This window comes from Neofelis nebulosa, chromosome 14, assembly GCF_028018385.1.
Source record: "Neofelis nebulosa isolate mNeoNeb1 chromosome 14, mNeoNeb1.pri, whole genome shotgun sequence".
In the NCBI taxonomy this organism is placed as follows: domain Eukaryota; kingdom Metazoa; phylum Chordata; class Mammalia; order Carnivora; family Felidae; genus Neofelis; species Neofelis nebulosa.
In genome coordinates, this window is record NC_080795.1 from 6,340,227 (window position 1) to 6,346,226 (window position 6,000).

A 6,000-nucleotide genomic window follows, 5' to 3' on the forward strand; every position below is an offset into this window, starting at 1 on the left:
CTGGAAGCCCGGGGCCGCAAGAGGGCTGGACGGGCCTGCGCGGCGAGAAAGCAGCAGGCGCCAGAGAAGCTGGGGAAAGCGCAGGGGGTCGCCTCCCTCCGGCCGGGGCGGGAGACGAAACGGCGCGACTGCGGGCTTACTTCGCGAATCCAGGGGACCCGACACCGCACGCGAAGGCGGCAGGGAGGAGGACGCGGCGGTGTGGGCCGTCGGGGGCGCCGCCCGGCTGGGGGCGCCAGCCGAGTCGGAGCCGAGCGGGGTTTCCAGCCGGAGCGGCCCCGGCAAGGGCAGACGTCCCCGCACCCAGCAGACGTTGAGGACGGCCCAGGTGGAAAGAAGCCGGAGCGGCAGCGGAATGACAGCAGGGCCGGTCACGTGAGCGGAGGCACGTGACAGCCCGGAAGGCGGAAGCCGGAAGCCCGGAGGATCCAAAACAGTTCAGGGAGCCGCACTGCGCTTAGCGGGGGGCCTCGCTCAAGGTGGGCTGGCGGAGTCCGCGCGACCGGCGACACAGGCCCCCGAGGGACGCAGAGCTTGTGCCCAGGCTGGCCCCTCCAGAGGGAGGGGAGCAGGTGGGCACGTGGGGACCACCGCCCGGAAACCCCGAGCCCCGTTTGGGGGCGGTCGAGGCCCCCAGCCCAAGGCAGAGAATCAGGCCGAAACTTAATCTTAACCGCCGTTCTTTTGAAATATTTCCTTTAATGCTTTTAAATAGATGGACTTCCACGTGGATTTAACAGCTCCATGAAGCAGGCATTCTTATTCGGATTTTTTTTTTTTAATTTTTTTTTCAACGTTTTTAATTTATTTTTGGGACAGAGAGAGACAGAGCATGAACGGGGGAGGGGCAGAGAGAGAGGGAGACACAGAATCGGAAACAGGCTCCAGGCTCCGAGCCATCAGCCCAGAGCCTGACGCGGGGCTCGAACTCACGGACCGCGAGATCGTGACCTGGCTGAAGTCGGACGCTTAACCGACGGCGCCACCCAGGCGCCCCTCTTATTCGGATTTTAAATATGAAACTGATGCTGAGACGTGGGTCACAAAAGTTACTTTGCCCTCGGGTTGCAGATTGAGCAAATAATATTTCACGTAGTATTTGCAATTATACTAAAAACTTTGTGTTTACTTAAAATGCAAATTTGCCAATCCTGACTTGAGCAAGATTGCCCCAGTCCGGGCCTCAACTACCCTGTTTGTCTTAAGATAATGAGTAATACTACTCAGTACTGCAAAGAGTGAGTTATATGTAATTAGCACTCAGAGGGATGTATAACCAAGACATTTTACTAAAAATGTTAAATTTCGGCCAAGTTTTAAAGCACTGTGAATAAACACATAGTAACAGGATATAATGTATTATTTTTCTATTGCTGCTTTAACAAATTATCACAAATTTGCTGGCTTACACCAACACAAATTTAGTCTTTTACAGTTCTCCAGGTCAGAAGCCTGACGTGGGTTTCAATCCATTTCCCGGTGTTCTCCAGTTTCTAGAATCTGCCTGCATTTCTTGGCCCATGTCCTCCTCCCTCCACCTTCAAAGTCAGCAAGGTCACAGCGCCTTCTGAGACTCAGTCAACACAGCTGATAGGGGTTCTCTGGTTTTACGGGTTCATGGGATTAGATTGGGCCCACCTGGCTAATGCAAGCAACTCTCCCCATCTCGAGGTCCTTAACTTGAATCACATATGTCACCATGTTTCCCTTTTGCCATGTAAGCTAATGTATTGACAGGTTCCAGAGATTAGAAAGTAGAATCTTTAGGGGGCCATTGTTCTGCCTATCACAAACATAGAGTAAAGGATAAACACTAGTATAATTGGTGGAATAAATGTTCAGAGGGGCCCTACGTCGTATCTATGTTGTATTTCTAAAGTAAAATATTTTTTTTAAGTTTTATTTTATTTTGAGAGAGAGAGCAGGGGAGGGGCAGAGAGAAGGCGAGAGAGAATCCCAAGCAGGCTCCATGCTGTCAGCACAGAGCCAGACACAGGGCTCAAACCCACACACCATGAAATCATGGCCTGAGCCGAGATCAAGAGTCAGACACTCAACCGACCGAGCCACCCAGGCGCCCCTAAAGTTTTTTTTTAAAACTCTATGTAATACTGCAAAGTGTTTGTTAAACTTTTTCAATCTGAATAACGTACATGGATACTCCTTGTGTTTGTTCTTCTTACTTGAAGTTTTCTTTCAATAAATTTGATGCTATAGATTGAGTCCGTTTATATGCGAACTTCTAGCCGAAATTAATCAAAGACTTGCTTACTAAGAAAATTGTGGAATTGGAATCAAAGAAAGATTGCAGATACTAACCACAATAATAGCTTAGTAAAAAATTTCGTTGGTAACAAAGCTCTAAGTCCCAAAACTATTTCTTTATAGTATTTTTTTTTTTTTACTTTTTACATTTTTTAATTTAAATTTTAGTTACCATGCAGTGCAATATTGGTCTCAGGAGTACAAGTCAGTGATTCATCACTTACATACAACATTAATTATAATATTTTAAATTTGATACATGTTTCAGAGCTTCTGAGAGTGGAGAAAGGTAACCCCCTCAGGGGTCTTTGAAATTCTGTGGGACTTTTGGGCTTACTGCAATGATTAGGAATGGAGTTCTTCTGGCATTTGATGCCCAGGGACTACGGATGATGAATGTTGGGGAGGGATACCAGCACGGTACCACACACAAGGCATTTTCTAGCCAAAAATGTCAGTGGTGCTCCTATGGAGAAAGCAGAAGAATGCCTATCTGTATCTGATTGATCTGTCATTCCACATATGAAGGCACATTCTAGGCTGTGGCGGGAATACATGGCCTTCCCATTACAGAAGGACATCATTGTGGCGCATTTGAACACAAAGAGGCCCTGCCAGAAAGAATAGCATAAGTATTGGGGCGCCTGGGTGGCGCAGTCGGTTAAGCGTCCGACTTCAGCCAGGTCACGATCTCACGGTCTGTGAGTTCGAGCCCCGCGTCAGGCTCTGGGCTGATGGCTCAGAGCCTGGAGCCTGTTTCCGATTCTGTGTCTCCCTCTCTCTCTGTCCCTCCCCCGTTCATGCTCTGTCTCTCTCTGTCCCAAAAAATAAAAAAATAAAAAAAAAATAAAAAAAAAAGAATAGCATAAGTATCTACTCCAGTGTTACGGGAGCACATGCCATAAACAAGCCATCAAACTTCCAGGAACGTCTGCTGCGAAACTATCAGTATGAGCGTGCAAAGATAAATGTGCAAGGATTTTTCGTGCAATATTTTTTTAAATAGCAAAAAAAAAGAAAACTCTATTTGTCAGCTAACGTTGCCAAAATGAAATACAACAGACCAAGTGGCTTAAACGGCAGGGCTTTATTTCTCACAGTTCTGGAGGCTGGAAGTCCAAGAACACGTGCTGGCCATTCAGTTAGTGGTGAGGTGTCTCCTGGCTGGGAGGTACCCACCTTCTCACTGTGTCCACACACGGTGCAGGGAGAGAGAGAATGTGCACACTTACAATTTACAAGGTATTGGTTATTTTGTATTAAATGCCAGAACTGGTGGATTTTACTTACTTGGGTGCCAGGGTATTTTTTTATTTCTATCATTATTCTTGAGTTTTGTTCCAGAACATACTTACATTACCCACAGTTTAATCCTTTTGGGCCTTGCTTTTAAGCACACCTGAAACTAATATAACCCTGTATGTTCCCTATAGTGGAATTTAAGATGAGATAGATAGAAAAAAATTTTTTTAATGTCTATTCATTTTTGAGAGACAGAACATGAGCAGAGGAGGGACAGAGAGAGAGGGAGACACAGAATCGGAAGCAGGCTCCAGGCTCTGAGCTGTCAGCACAGAGCCCGACGTGGGGCTCGAACCCACAAGCCGTGAGATCGTGACCTGAGCTGAAGTCAGATGTTTAACCAACTGAGCCACCCAGGCACCCCTTAACTTCTCTTGCATATCTCGAGGAGCTAATATCCGGACTATAACCTCCCTAAAATTTCATAAGGATGACTTCTCACTACCATCAATTGAATGTATTTATTCACTGGCCAGATTTCAAAGTAAACCAAGTGGAGAAATCAAGAAATTTTTCACTTTATTCATGCAGAATTATTTTTTTTTTTTCCTGAGGCACTCAGATAAACAGGGCTTTCACCGACCCACATCAACACACATCTCATTATCCTATTAGGTCTGATAGTGAAAAGGGGTCCAGGGCTTCATTTTCAAGATAGTTTTTAAATATCATACTTTTTTTTTTTTTTTTAATTTTTTTTCAACGTTTTTTATTTATTTTTGGGACAGAGAGAGACAGAGCATGAACGGGGGAGGGGCAGAGAGAGAGGGAGACACAGAATCGGAAACAGGCTCCAGGCTCCGAGCCATCAGCCCAGAGCCTGACGCGGGGCTCGAACTCACGGACCGCGAGATCGTGACCTGGCTGAAGTCGGACGCTTAACCGACTGCGCCACCCAGGCGCCCCTTAAATATCATACTTTAAGATATCATAAAAATGAATGCTTAATGTCATTCCACAGAAAGGAATTGAATGTCATTGGTAGATCTAGAAATTATTCAAACTGCAGCATATTCTGTACATATATTTTTGGTCGGACTAGAGAAAATCATAAACCAGAACAGGTGACAATTCCATGGGTAATTTTCATACGTCAATGAATTAACTAAAAATTAAACTCGATCAAAATCAAGGAATTCAATGTAGGTTATTTTCATTATAATAAAATACCTTTGATTAACACATATGAACAAAGGATACATTAAGCTGACGTTTTTACAAATAGTTGAAAACACTAATTTTATTAATTTATTTAACTTATTTATTATTCTATTATTTTGTTATGTAATAACAATATTACCTATATAAAATATATATTTTGTTATGTAATTATGTATTAATGTATTAATTAATTAACATTAATTTCATTAATTATTAATTGTAAAGCTTAGAGGAGAGAGTAAGAAATTTTATTCTATCATCAGTTTCTTGTACGTTGAGTCTGAAAATATCTAAGTTTCATATCAATGTGTCAAGAGTACAGATAGAGGAAGAAAATCAAAAGATTAAAAGATTGAATTTGTATTTATTCCTGGGGGAAATACACTGAAAACGCAGATGTAAGAAGTTAAACCACTGCCATAAAATTGACTTATGTTACTATTGCTCTGGGCCAAATTGTGTCTTTCCCCCCAAAATTCGGATGACGAAGTGCCAATCCCCAGTACCTCAGAATGTGACTGTATTTGGAGGTAGGGTCTTTAAAGAGGTGATTAAGTTAAAATGAGGTCCTTAGGGTGGGCCCTAATCCAATATAACTGGCGTCCTTATAAAAAGAAGAGATTAGGACATAAACATTGATGAAGAGTATGTACTGCCTCCCTATTTCCCGTGTAACAAAATCTAGACTTCCTGGTCTAGCATTCAATGCTCCCTGCAATGTGGACCCAACACCATTACTTCCCTTGGGAAGTCCAACTGTTATATCACAAGCTTAAGAGACCTGATAGGTTTCGTGTCCTCTCCTTCACTCCACCTCTCTCCTTATACCAGGAGTGCCCTCTTGGCTCTCCTCTGCTAGTCACCCCAACTATCAATCAAGCCCCAGTCCAGAACCTACCTATAACACTATCTATATCATTCAGTCACTGTTTAATCTAAACTTAAACATTTCTCTATATTCTTCTATTACACTGCTATCAAAGTTTGCCTGCAATATAATGTTCTTTTTAATAACTATTATTCTCAGGAAACTTTTGGAAGTTGACCAAGAGGTCACAAACTGACTTTTTAATAGCTTTTTCTCCAAATATACCTTTTTTAAAACAAAAGATTAGTCGTGGTTAGGTGTCCAACTCTTGACTTCAGCTCAGGTCTTGATCTCACGGGGTTCGTGGGATTGAGCCCCCCATTGGCTCCGTGCTGTCAACGTGGGGCATGCTTGGGATTCTCTCTCTCTTTCTCTGCTCCTCCCCCACTTGTGCGCACAGGTTC

General features: G+C 43.7%; 1 protein-coding gene across 3 annotated transcripts in view; it reads right to left on the reverse strand.

The window, feature by feature from the left end:
• Positions 1-274, reverse strand: part of ATP6V1H (ATPase H+ transporting V1 subunit H) — a 115,575-nt gene extending 115,301 nt beyond the window's left edge. For all 3 annotated transcript variants that reach the window (XM_058699567.1, XM_058699568.1, XM_058699566.1), the window contains exon 1: positions 141-274. The gene's annotated coding sequence lies outside the window, so the exon portion shown is untranslated. The remainder of the gene's footprint in view (positions 1-140) is intronic.
• Between the last annotated feature and the right edge of the window lie 5,726 nt (positions 275-6,000).